The sequence below is a fragment of the Procambarus clarkii genome, chromosome 20 (assembly GCF_040958095.1).
Source record: "Procambarus clarkii isolate CNS0578487 chromosome 20, FALCON_Pclarkii_2.0, whole genome shotgun sequence".
NCBI lineage: Eukaryota > Metazoa > Arthropoda > Malacostraca > Decapoda > Cambaridae > Procambarus > Procambarus clarkii.
Window position 1 is genome coordinate 16,015,650 of NC_091169.1, and position 13,474 is coordinate 16,029,123.

The 13,474-nt window shown below is 46.4% G+C and overlaps 1 protein-coding gene across 2 annotated transcripts in view; it reads left to right on the forward strand.

The window, feature by feature from the left end:
- LOC123755354 (bestrophin-2) overlaps positions 1 to 9,397 on the forward strand; it is a 394,846-nt gene extending 385,449 nt beyond the window's left edge. For both annotated transcript variants that reach the window (XM_069327625.1, XM_069327626.1), the window contains 2 exons: positions 7,955 to 8,126; positions 8,407 to 9,397. The gene's annotated coding sequence lies outside the window, so the exon portion shown is untranslated. The remainder of the gene's footprint in view (positions 1 to 7,954; positions 8,127 to 8,406) is intronic.
- Positions 9,398 to 13,474: the final 4,077 nt, after the last annotated feature.

Consider the following 13,474-nt stretch of genomic DNA (forward strand, 5'->3'; position numbering starts at 1 on the left):
AATAAATCCTCTAATCAAATAAATCTCAAAATAAACAATACCCAAATTTGTAACAAATTAGATGGCAAGTTCCTTGGCGTTCTCATTGACCACAAGCTGAATTTCCAGGGACACATGGAAATTCATGGAGATATATTTTGCTAAATATATCAAAAAAAGTTTTAAAAACTGTTGGCATTCTTTCTAAGATCAGATATTATGCACCCCGCCCTGCCCTGGTGACACTCTATTACTCCCTCATCTATTCCATATCTCAACTATGGTATTTGTGCTTGGGGTTCTACTGCCCAAAATCATTTACGTCCTCTAATTACTCAACACAAAGCTGCTGTTTGGACAATATCCAACTCTGGCCCCAGACATCACTCGGTACCCCTACTCAAATCTCTGAATATGTTAGATATTAAGTCACTGCACATTCTCTCATGTGTATTATACATATATAAAACGCTGAACTGTAATGCCAATCCTGACCTCAAAAGCTTCATTGAAGGTTGTAACAGAACCCATGAGCACCACACCAGAAATAAATACAGTTTTGATATTCCAAGAGTACGACTTAATCAAACTAGAAATGCTCTACAAATCAAGGGGCCCAGAATGTGGAATGACCTTCCAAACCATGTTAAAGACTGTACCTCTCTCAACCAGTTTAAGATAAAAACGAAGCACTACCTAATAAATTCCCTGTAATCTACCTTACCCCTCTGTTGTCAACTCATGTCTGGTTTTTTTTTAAACAATGCTGTTTGTCGACCCAATTGTATTTGTGCTACTTTTTCAGCCAGGTTCCCCCTTCTTTTATCTCTATTTTTATTTGTTCTCAACACATTTTATTTTTATATGCATTAGTATTAAGCTTTAGTCAATAATGCTTTTCCTGCGCGAAACGCTTTGCGTAATAGTGGCTTTAGGTATTGTATGTACTAGCTCTATCTATTAATCCAACAAACTTTGTAAAATCTCTTGTATGTATGTACCTTACCTAAATAAACATTTATTTATTTATTTACCTACCGCAACAAGTGTTTAATTGTGACGAAACAGGACTGTTTTGGAAAAGAATGCCTAAGAGGACATACATTACCAAGGAGGAAAAATCCTTGCCCGGACACAAGCTTATGAAAGAAAGGTTTACGCTTGTGCTGTGTTCAAATGCGAATGGCAATTTGAAAATTAAACCCTTGCTAGTGTATCATTCTGAAAATCCAAGGGTTTTTAAACAGTATAAAGTGCGGAAAACCCATTTGTAATTACCTAAGTGTAGTTACAGGATGAGAGCTACGCTCGTGGTGTCCCGTCTTCCCAGCACTCTTTGTCATATAACGCTTTGAAACTACTGACGGACTATTTACGTGTGATGTGGAAGGCTAATAAAAAAGCATTGGTGACTAGGCTTATTTTTTTGGAGTGGGTGAATGAAGTGGTGTGCCCTGCCATAGAAAAATATCTGCAGGAGAAACAGGTGCCACTCAAAGCCGTGCTTCTCCTCGACAATGCTCCTGCTCATCCTCCAGGCTTGAAAGATGATTTGTTGCCCAGATACAATAAATTCCTCACAGTTAAATTCCTTCCTCCTAACACCACTCCTCTAATTCAGCCTATGGGCCAGAAAATCATAGCGAATTTTAAGAAACTTTATGAAAGGGCTCTTTTTCCGGAAATGTTTTGAAGTGACTGAAGCCACAAACCTCACCCTCAAAGAGTTCTGGAAACACCATTTTAACATTTGTAGTGCTTTAAAACTCGTTGACAAAGCCTGGCAAGAAGTGACTCAAAGAACCCTGATCTCTGACTGGAGAAAATTGTGGCCTGAATGTGTGAGAGAACTAGACTTTGAGAGGTTTGAGCCTGTAAATGATGCACCTATTGTTGACGAAATTGTTACTCTGGGCCGGCAAATGGGCTTGGAATTGGATGATGATGATGTGGAGGAGTTGGTGGAAGAACACAACAAAGAACTGAACACCGAAAACTCCAAGCCCTTCAACAGGAACAGCAAGATAATGCAGCTGATGATTCTACAGTGGAGGAGGAGGAGGCAGTAGCGAATGTCCCTTCTGCAGAAATTAGGAAGGTGTCTCAGATGTGAGAAGAGATTCAAACAATTGTTGAAAAGACTCGCCCAGAGAAAGCTGTAGTAGGCCGTTGCCTTAATCTTTTCAATGACATTGTGATGCCTTACTACAGAGACAGCTTGCGAAGAAGGGAAAAGCAAGCTTCCATGGACAGATTTGTGGTGAGAAAATCAAGCAGTGAGCCACAACCAGGACCTAGTGGCATTCAGATAAAACATGCCAGGGAGTGCACACCAGAAAGGTCCTCACTGCCTGATGTGATAATGGAAGGGGACTCCCCTTCCAAACAGTAACTCCTCTCCTCCTCCCCCCTCCTCCCCATCCTCCATACGCCTACAACATTCAACAGCAAGGTAAGTAATAACTTGAACATAGTTTTGTAGGTTTATTTTGATGAATTAGGTATTTAGTTTGATATGGGGTTTTTGGGGTAGTCAGGAACGGATTAATTCGTTTCCAAATTTCTTATGGGGAAATTAGCTTCGGAATACGAGTTTTCGGAATACGAGCCGTCTCCAGGAACGGATTAAGCTCTTAAACCGAGGTGCCCCGGTACTGGGTTTGCTAGGTTATCAAGGATATTCTTTATTTTGTGGATCTGTTCAGTGAATTCCTCAACTGTTGCATCTGGCAGTTTGTATATTAAAATAATAAGTAGATTCATATTTTCTACTTTGATTCCAAGTACCTCTACCACCTCATTGGACGAGTTCAGGAGCTCTGTGCATGCCAGCTCCTCTTTAATATACAGACCTACTCCTCCACTTGAACTAATTACTCTGTCACATCTATACAGATTATAATTCGGAATCCAGATTTCACTATCCATGTGGTCTTTTGTGTGGGTTTCTGTAAATGCACCAAATATTGAGTTCGATTCTATTAGGAGGCCATTTATGAAGTTAACTTTATTTCTTGGTACTGTGCAGCTTGTTTTCACCAATCATAGCGGCAGGCTCTGTTCCGCCTGAGTACGCTGTCTTCTTGCGTTTTTTTTCTTTTTGTTTGTCTGCCTGGTGAGGGGGTCTGCCTAAAAGTCTTGCCCTCTGTGTACTCTACTTATGTCCGGTGGTTTCCACTGCTAGGTCCCCGTCAGTGTACACGACCCGGGGGTTCAGTTCTTAGAAAGTTGTTTGGTATTTGTGGGAGCCGGTTAGCAGTACCCTACCTGAGATTACCTGGGTGTGAGTCCTTGTAGGTAAATGCTCAGGACCCCTGGGAAATCCCGAGGGGGCACATGAGTCCGGTGGATGTGACCCCAGAGTCCCCCCTCGCTTTGTGTGAGTTTGAGGGGTTGCTCTGTCCACTTGTCTTAGGGTGAATCTCACTGTTTTGCCTCCGTCTGCTGTCTATGGGGTCGGTGGCACCTTCGGCCCGGAGCCCTACGAGTTTTATTGCTTGTTGCAGCTCGATTACCCAGTCTTATGCTAACTATGCGGGTGCAGGCAGCACGGGAGTTGCAAGTTGAGTTTCGGTGGTGCAATGGGCTAGGTCGTTTGCTTCCCGGGAGCCCCTGGGCTGCCCTGTTTTGGTTGGTGTGATGGGGCTTGGGGGGTGTTGGATGCTTTGGTTTTGTTCCTTCCGCACCTCTATGTCTTTTCCCTGTTGTGGTTCCCCCTTCCTCCCTGCATCTGGATCCTTACCATTTGTGGGTTTGGGGTCGAGGCGGGGCTTCGCTGGTCTTGAGACTTGGGCGGTCTTAGGGATTTCCCCCTTCCGGAGTAGCGACGGAGGCATTCGAGCCTGTTACTCCAGCCATGTTGTATGTTATGGGTATATGTGTATATGTCATGGGGTAAGTGTTCCTGTCTGGATGTTTTGAGGTGACGTTTTGCTGCAGTTTTCATTCTGTGGATATGTGTTGGGGATTGGTTGTGAATTTTTGTTTGGCCCTTCCGTGCTTCTTCCTGGGGCCTTACTTGTTCATCTGGGTTAACCCTTCAATTGCGCATCGCATCATATGATGCTTTGACCGACTTGCAGTAAATTGCGCATCGCATCATGTGATGCTTTGGAGTACTATGCAAGATTTAAACAGCCCGCGGATACACGGGGTTCACCACACCTTCATCAGGGCTCTTGTAAACAGACGCCATTTAAAAAAAAAATCGTGGGCCAAACTCCCGGGTGTTAGGGGCCTCAGTATTGAGTCGGCTACCAAGCCTGACGCACTGCAGCATGAGCTCACAGCACTGCTGTTCAGCTCGTGACCACAGCATCACCTAAAAATGCCATAATATACTTGTTCATTCTATTATGTAGCAATGATATTATTACAGAAGACCCCTGACTGTGATAAAACTGACCAGGGTTCTGATAATAGCAGGATTGTGGTGATATTTGGCGCTGTGTGCCATGGAGGGAGGAGTAATGCTGTGGGAGGGAGGATGGTGGCGTTGTCTTTTGAGTGTGTGTGGCCACCTTTTATTGACTGTACTCACCATACCAGCTTAGTGGTTCGCTATGGTGAACACAAATGTAGATATTTATATATAACGTGTGTATAGTGGGAGATAACAGCAAGAGTAGGAGGTTGGGAGCCGCCATTTTGGTGAGGGTGGAGCGTCGTCTGCAGGACTTATCAAGTTGTTTACTGATGACCACGATGGTCTTTGGGCACCATACCAGTTTACTTGTACAAGTATGGTGAATAAAACAGGTAGATATTTATATATAATGTGTGTATACAGCATAATAACACCACAAACAGTATTGTTGTAGGAAAAATATTAGTGCATCTGGCCTTGAGGGCGGCCGCCACCAGCTGACTGTGTGAGTAGGTACGTCTCTGTGCCTTTACTCACCATACAAGCTTAGATGTACAGTTATGGTGAACAAAACATGTAAATACTTATATATAACGTCTGTATATAAAAGCAAAAACAGTATGGTGGGTGGAGAATGGTGGCAAGTCAGGTGAGGTGAGGTGAGGGAGGGAGTGGCAGCCAGTGGCAGCCAGTCACTGCCTGCCACTGCCACTGCCACTCAGCATACCAACTTAGTGGTTTGTCATGGTGAACAAAACATGCAGATACTTATATATAACCTGTGTATATAGTGTAATAACCGACAAAGTATTTGTTCACTGTTTGATGAACATAATTGAATCAACAATATGCATACCATATTTTTGAGTACAGCGATGATTCACTCATTTTATTATATAAATATATCACACTACACACCTATTGAGTAATATTACAGCAAAAAAACTACGAAAAATCAATCAGAGACATTGAAATAATTAGGTAATTATCTCTGTGTGGAAACTCTGGCCTGCCAGCTGGCGATCAACAGACCGCCTGGGACGCACGCTCAGTCAGCGCCTGATTTTTGCCACACTTCCCCGCCCTATAGTGGGCAATATATGTCACTTACGATTTTTTTATTATTTTTCCCGTGATCAGTGAACACAAATTAACAGGTTAGGAAGAAAAAATTATTATTTTTTTTTTTTTTGTATGCGCCTGTGGGTGTCAAATGGTATATAGCTATGCGCCATTTAAGGGTTAATGGTTGCAAGGTGGGTCACAGCCCCGTTTTTGTAGTCTTATCTGGGTCACTCTTTCCTTGCACGTCTTGCAGTGCCTGGCTTAGCCCTTCCATATACATTGGATTCTCTGTACAGCACTTACCTAGTTGTCCTTACCTAGTTATGTTTGCGGGAGTTGAGCTCTGGCTTTTTGGTCCCGCTTCTCACTTGTCACTCGCTCACGTGCAGGTTCCTGGGCCTGCTGGGTTCTATCATATCTGTGCTTCATGCTGTGTGTGGTGTCATCCTCCACCACATCGCTTCCTGCTGCATTCCACTTGTCTACTACTCTGACACTGCAATACTTCTTTCACATGTCTTTTTGGCTCGTTTGGGCTCTCATTCCACCGGTGTCCCCTGGTGCGTGTACCCCTGGGGTCCTGTAGTTGGTCTTTCTCTACCTTATCCCTTCCTTTGGGAATCTTAAATGTGGTGATCATCTCCTCATAGTTCGTACTCCTTTGTTCGGGTACTGGTCTGGTGGCGTACCTTTGCCCTTTTTTTCCTTTTCGTTTTGTGTTGGGACGTGTCACACAACTGTGTTGACGTGGCTTGTTGGGACTTGACCAGCGGCTCTATGTTGTTGGTCGTGTCCCTATCATTCCCGTTTTGCTACTTGCCTTCTTCGTTCATCTTCCTTCTACACTCTTGTCCCTGGCCGTTGGTGCTGGGGCATTTCTTCTGGTCTTTTCTTGTGTTTTTCCATTTTCTTATTTTATCCTACACATGGGTGTGTGTTTTATTTGTGCCTTTTGGCTCTCCTATTGCCAGGTTGGGTTCCTGGTTTCCTGGCTTACCCGGCCTGTTGGCATTTTCACAGTCTCACAGTTTCCCTTCACTAGAATCGCTCGTCAGGACTGTCGTCTCCGATCTCCTGGAAGGATTGCGGGCATTGGGATGTTTTTTCTGTACGGCGGACATTCCATCTCCTCCTTTGCCAGCTTGGGTTTCAGGCTCTACTGGCTCCATGGTCGCACCCGAGATCTTCCCACGGCTTCGCATCTTCCTAGGCTCAGTTAGCACATGGCGGGGCTGGTTCGTTTGTGCCTCGAGTCTCTCACCTTCTGTTGGTGGTCGGGTGGCTTCGTTTATGGTGTCCCACCTGCTTTCTTCTTCTTGGCGGCAGTGGGGGGGTTTTGGCGGTCCTTCCTTTTCCTTCTGTCCCTTCTTCAGTAGCTGCATTTGTTGGCGTGGTCTTGTCCTTCTCTTGTGGAGGTTTGGGGCCATCATCTTCCCCCATACTGTCGCCTTGTATCGTGCTGCACTGGCGGAGCCGCTTTGGCTTACTTTTAGTATTGATGTTACTGCTACGCCTTTTCCAGTTTCCTTATGTGTTTCTTCAGGTGGGGATTCTATGACGGCACGGCGTACTGTAAGACTGGTCTCACGTAAGTAGTGTAAAGTGCCCTAAAAGCCTCCTCACGTAGGTTTCTGAACGAAGTTTTAACTTTTGCCAGTGTAGAGTACGCTGCCTTACTTACCTTAGGGGGTTTTCCCCAGAAAATAATTGTAGGTCTATATAGCGTACTCATTGTAACATAAATCTATATATGCACATACATTGTGCACATGTTCTTAGTACACTTAAATAATGGGTCTTGCAACTGAATCCGTTGCTGCTATTCTGCTTAGTAATGTTCAGCAATAGGTTCAAACACTTGTGGAAACACCAAATTGTGGTTTGACAACCGCATCGCATAGTAAGGAATGATAAAAGATAGCAGACATTTGTCCATGGGTCAAGATTAAGTCAATTATATCCATATGCTGCACATGTATAATAAGCATATTTACATCATGAATATAAAATTTGGGTGATAATAACTCAAATTAAAATGCATTATAACCTGAGGATTATTATATGATAACTGCTCTTTAAGGGCTAAAAACTTTTACTGGCAACTTCATCTGTTCCCGAGTTATTTATTTATTTTTCTACAAAGCCATGTGTACTGGCCTCAGCAGGTACAGTCTGCAGATATGGGCCACAGATCAAAGCTATTTTGAAATTTAGTGGGAAAGAATTTTTGAAAGAAAGGTCCACAGTGCAATTCTCACACTGACACAATGCATTTTAGGTTAAATGCACTAAATAGTTGTTGGCAGTTTAGATACGACTTATTGCAAAACCCCCAAACTTATAATTTTCTTGCTGCTGTTATCTTTGTAATTTAGAGATAATTTTCTGGCTGCTGTTAGCTTTGTAATTTAGAAATAACTTGAAAATAACAACTTTGCTTACTTCACAATTATACATGATTGACTTTTATTTTGAAGTTTTTAACAGCAACAAATACATGACTACCATCAGTGATTTTAATATGTAACTTGTCAACTTTTGAAGGATAGCAACATGTTTCGTATGTCGGATGACTCCTTGGTGACAATGGGAGGAAAGGAGGAGCGAGGTAACTTAAAACAGTCCCAGAGACGTTCTGCTGCTCATCCCCACGCCACCAACATTCACGAGGACGAAGATGCTTTACTTGTTAAAATCAAACGCTTTGATAAAGATGGTAAGGCAATCCAGATTCACCATAACATGTACTGCTATCCATAATGGTTGCACATCTTGTTATTTCCAAATTGTCTCTTTTTGATTAAATGTACTCCTGCACTGCTACCATAATTGTTCCTGTGTTACTGTGCATTCCTTTATGCAACCATTCCTGTTTTTTGAAACTGTGCACTCACTCATGCTACCATTTATGTTCCTGTGTAACTGTGCATTCATTCATGCAACCATTCCTGTTTTTTGAAACTGTGCACTCACTCATGCTACCATTTATGTTCCAGTGGAACTGTGCATTCACTCGTATTACCACTCCTGTTCCTGTGAAACTATGCACTCCTTCATGCTGCCATTCCTGTTCCTGTCTAAATGTGCACTCAATCATGAACTAATCAGAGACATTAAAATCTCAAATACTACATACTCGGGCCATAAGCTCATTTGATGTGCAAACTAGCATAAATAACGGTAGTAGGTCCAAGAGACCCAACAAGCGAGAAGGGGTATTTTATCAATTCAGTTTCAACAATAAGAGGATCTACTGGGAAAAAATAAATGTAGACCTTGCAAACATTCAATGGGAGACGGTCTTAAGCGGCAAAACTTCCACACAGGGAATAGCTCAACCGACAGCTGAAGCATACGAGGTCTGCTTGAAGCATGTGCCTATGAGGAGGGGTCAGAAAGAGGATCAGTCTAGAAAGGGAATGCAGACGACTGTACAGTAGAAGGAAAAATAACGGAAATGCCTAGGCAGACACGACTATCACGAGAAAGGAAAATGAATCTAAACAGGGAGATCGAAGAACTAGAGCAAACGTTGAAGCGATCATACGAGTCATAGTAAATGGAACAGAAAGCTATACAAGAGATGAAGAAAAATCCAAAATATTTTTTCACATATGCAAAATCAAAATAAAATACCTCCACCAGTATTGGACCTTTAATTACAACCGAAGGTACGTACACAGAGGACAACAAGGAAATTAGTAAAAGTCTAAGAAGCCAGTATGAGACTATGTTTAGCACACCAATAAACAACATGAAAGTTGATAATCCAGAGAGTTTCTTTATGAATGATATCCAAGCTGAAGATAATACAGGGGTACCTCGGTTTAAGAGTTTAATCCATTTCTGGAGACAGCTCGTGTTCCGAAGCTAATTTTCCCATAAGAAATAATGGGAAATGAATTAATCCGTTCCTGACTACCCAAAAAACCCACATCAAACTAAATTTTTATACCTAATTCATCTAAATAAACCTACAAAACTATATTCAAGTTATTACTTACCTTGCTGTTTAATGCTGTAGGCTTATGGAAGATGGTGAGGAGGGGGAGGAGAGGAGGAGTTACTGTTTGGAAGGGGAGTCCCCTTCCATCATCACATCAGGCAGTGAGGACCATTCTGGTGTGAGCTCCCTGGCATGTTTTATCTGAGTGCCACTAGGTCCTGGTTGTGGCTCACTGCTCGATTTTCTCACCACAAATCTGTCCATGGAAGCTTGCTTTTACCTTCTTCACAAGCTGTCTCTGTAGTAAGGCATCACATTGTCATTGAAAAGATTAAGGCAACGGCCTACTTCAGCTTTCTCTGGGTGAGTCTTTTCAATAATTGTTTGAATATCTTCCCACATCTGACACACCTTCCTAATTTCTGCAGAAGGGACATTCGCTACTGCCTCATTCTCCTCCACTGTAGAATCATCAGCTGCGTTGTCTTGCTGTTTTTGTTGAAGGGCTTGGAGTTCTTCAGTGGTCAGTTCTTCGTTGTGTTCTTCCACCAACTCCTCCACATCATCATCCAATTCCAAGCTCATTTGCTGGCCCAGAGTAAAAATTTAGTCAACAATAGGTGCATCATTTACAGGTTCAAACCCCTCAAAGTCCCCCACATTCAGGCCACAATTTTCTTCAGCCAGAGATCAGGGTTCTTTGAGTCACTTCTTGCCAGGCTTTGTCAACGAGTTTTAAAGCACTACAAATGTTAAAATGGTGTTTCCAGAACTCTTTGAGGGTGAGGTTTGTGGCTTCAGTCACTTCAAAAACATTTCCGGAAATGTGCCCTTTCATAGTTTCTTAAAATTCACTGTGATTTTCTGGTCCATAGGCTGAAATAGAGGAGTGGTGTTAGGAGGAAGGAATTTAACTGTGAGGAATTTATTGTATCTGGGCAACAAATCATCTTCCAAGCCTGGAGGATGAGCAGGAGTATTGTTGAGGAGAAGCACGGCTTTGAGTGCCACCTGTTTCTCCTGCAGATATTTTTCTATGGCAGGGCACACCACTTCATTCACCCACTCCAAAAAAATAAGCCTAGTCACCCATGCTTTTTTATTAGCCTTCCACATCACACACAAATGGGTTTTCTGCACTTTATACTGTTTGAAAACCCTTGGATTTTCAGAATGATACGCTAGCAAGGGTTTAATTTTCAAATCGCCATTCGCATTTGAACACAGCACAAGCGTAAACCTATCTTTCATAAGCTTGTGTCCGGGCAAGGATTTTTCCTCCTTGGTAATGTATGTCCTCTTAGGCATTCTTTTCCAAGACAGTCCTGTTTCGTCACAATTAAACACTTGTTGCGGTAGGTATCCCTCAGCCTCTGCAAACTCTTTAAATTCCTCAATAAATCGTCCAGCGGCTGGTTTGTCTGAGCTGGCTGCTTCCCCATGCCTTGTTACACTGTGGATGCCACTTCTTTCTGGGGGAAGCCCCGTCGGCTCCCCGGAGCTATCCCAGGCTGATATGCTAATGTCAGACTTTGGCATCAGTCATGTGTATGGAGCTCTTAGGCCTACTGGGGACCACGGCCAGAACCGGGCCCCCTCAGAGAGGCAAGGGGAGCAATGGCCTATAGAAGCCCCCGTGTAGTTCGAAGCATTCTATGTCTGCCATCGACCGGAACAGGCACCCAGAAAGGTAAGCGCCTCAAAACAAACCCCTATTCTGGTTAAAATTGCTACCAAAAACAAACTAGTGGATAGAACTCCCCAACCGAAAACAAGCAAACTAGTGTGATGTCACACACCGCCGCGCCGCTGTCTGCGCAGCTCCCCCCTCCCCGGGAGGGGGAAGGGGGAGCCCCAGACCCCCCGCGCCGTTACCCACACCTCAGTTCTTGAGGCCGATGCTATAGCAGACTACCCCTTGTTTGGTCTGGATTCCTGGCATTCCTTCTGTCGTTCCCGCACGCTGGAGTGGCGGGAAGCTTACACAGCGCTTCAGGTTTTCCTTGGGGGCGAACTTGAGTACCTGAATGAGTGCTTGTTTGCCCCTGCCCTTCCCCGCGATGTGGGCGTTATTCAGCTCCATGTGCAGGTTCCCTCCCTTTCGGCGGCGCTTGTTGCGGAGGACTTGCGCGCCCGGGGCCTTTTGAGTTCAGCCTTGCGGTTCTTTTCCCTCCTGGAGCTGTCTTCGGATTGGCTCATGGAGGATGTGGGGACGCTTGGGTCCGTCCCGGGGTCCGGCACCTTGTCCTCGGCTGCGCGTTCGTTGGCTGCCTTGTTGAAGCTGTTCACGCCGATTTTGCGGGATGCGGTTTCCCTGTTTTATGCTTCCCGTCTCGCGTGTCGGCAGGCGGTGCTGGGTTCCTCCATGGGATCTGCTTGGGCTCTGGCTCTTAGGCGTTCTTCACCTTTTTGTCCTCTCCTGTTTGAGGAGTTGGCCGTGGCGCAGTTTATTCAGGCTGCGTCGGCGGCTTGTCGTCCGATGTCGGACTTGTTGGTTTTCCGGGGGTCCCGGGGTGGGTCTTCCCGGAAAGGTCGTGCCAGGGCTCGGGGTTCCTCTCGTCATGGTAGGCCTCTGGTGTCAGGTTTGGGGTTGGCTCCTCCTGCGGACCCTCCCTCGTCTGGTCGGCGCGGTGTTCGCGCTGTGCGGGGTTCTGGGTCTCGTAAGGGTCGCCGGCCCTTAAGCGGTTTGCCCCCTTGACGGGGCGATGGGGGGGCGGCTTGCACTGTTCGCCCGCGCCTGGTCCCACGATTCGTGGGCCTTTCGGGTCGTGTCTCGCGGCCTGCGGTGGTGTTTGGTGGCCCCTCCCTTTGGGGGGTCGGAGCTGGCAGGGCAGGTTTCTTCCCCTGCGCTCTGTCGAGTAGTCTTGGAGTGGGTACGCTTGGGCATCGTCGAAACGACGTCGTCCCTCAGATGGGTTTCCCGTCTGTTTCCGGTTCCGAAACGGGACTGCGCAGACTTGCGGTTCATTCTGGACTTGTCCCGTCTGAACCCCTGGGTTCATTGCCCCTCCTTTCGGATGACTACGCTGTCTCAGGTTCGGCTCCTCTTGGAGCCGGGAGCTTGGATGGTGTCCCTGGACCTCCGGGACGCTTATTGGCATGTCCCGATTCAACCGCGGTTCAGGGACTGGCTCGGTTTTGTTGTGGGGCGTCTGAGTTACCACTTTCGTTGTCTCCCGTTCGGGTTGAACTTGGCATCTCACTTGTTCACGCGCCTTACATTGGTTGTGGTGGCTCGTTTGCGTCTCCTAGGTGTTCGGGTGTTGGCCTACCTCGACGACTGGCTGGTTTGGGCTCCCAGCCAGTCAGCTTGCTTGCTAGCCAGGGATTTGGTTCTTTCCCAGCTCGCCGAGTTCGGGTTCTTGGTGAACTGGAGGAAGTCCCATCTGGTTCCCTCTCAGGTTCGGACTTGGCTGGGTCTCGTTTGGGACTCTCGAACCGCCTCCTTGTCTCTCCCTCCGGAGTCTCTCCTGCGGCTGCGGTCCCGCCTTCGTCTGTTTCTGGAGGGCCCTCGGGTCACCCGGCGGTTGCTCGAGGGGCTGTGCGGGAGCCTGAACTTCGCAATGGTGGTCTACCCGCCGGGTCGGGTTTGGCTTCGACGGCTGTTCTGGTTCCTTCGGGGTTCCCCCTTCCGCCTCTCTCGCGATCGCAGAGTTCGACCCCCGGGGCCCTTGCGTCGGTTGCTGCGTCACCGGCTTCCTCTTCGGGTTTTTCGGGGTTCAGTGCCTTGGCGCCTACCCGAGCCCTCGCTCGATGTGTACACGGATGCGTCGTCTCTCGGCTGGGGTTTTGTGACCAGTGCTCACCAGGCCGGCCAGGGGCGTTTGGATCCGTCCTTCCGTCGAGCTCACAGCACGGTGCGGGAGTTCGCGGCAGTGTGGTTTGCTCTGGGGAGGATTCGGGTGGCCCGCGGATCGACAATTCGGCTCCATTCGGACTGCTCTCCGGTGGTTCATTGCCTGAACCGCGGGGGTTCGATGCGATCCTTGTCTCTTTGGGGTTGGTTGCTTCGGGTGACTCGTCTGCTGAGTTCTCGGGGTTTGGCTCTCCTGGAGGTTCACGTACGGGGCGTGTCCAACGTCTTGGCCGACGCCCTGTCTCGCTTCGTTCCCCTCTCC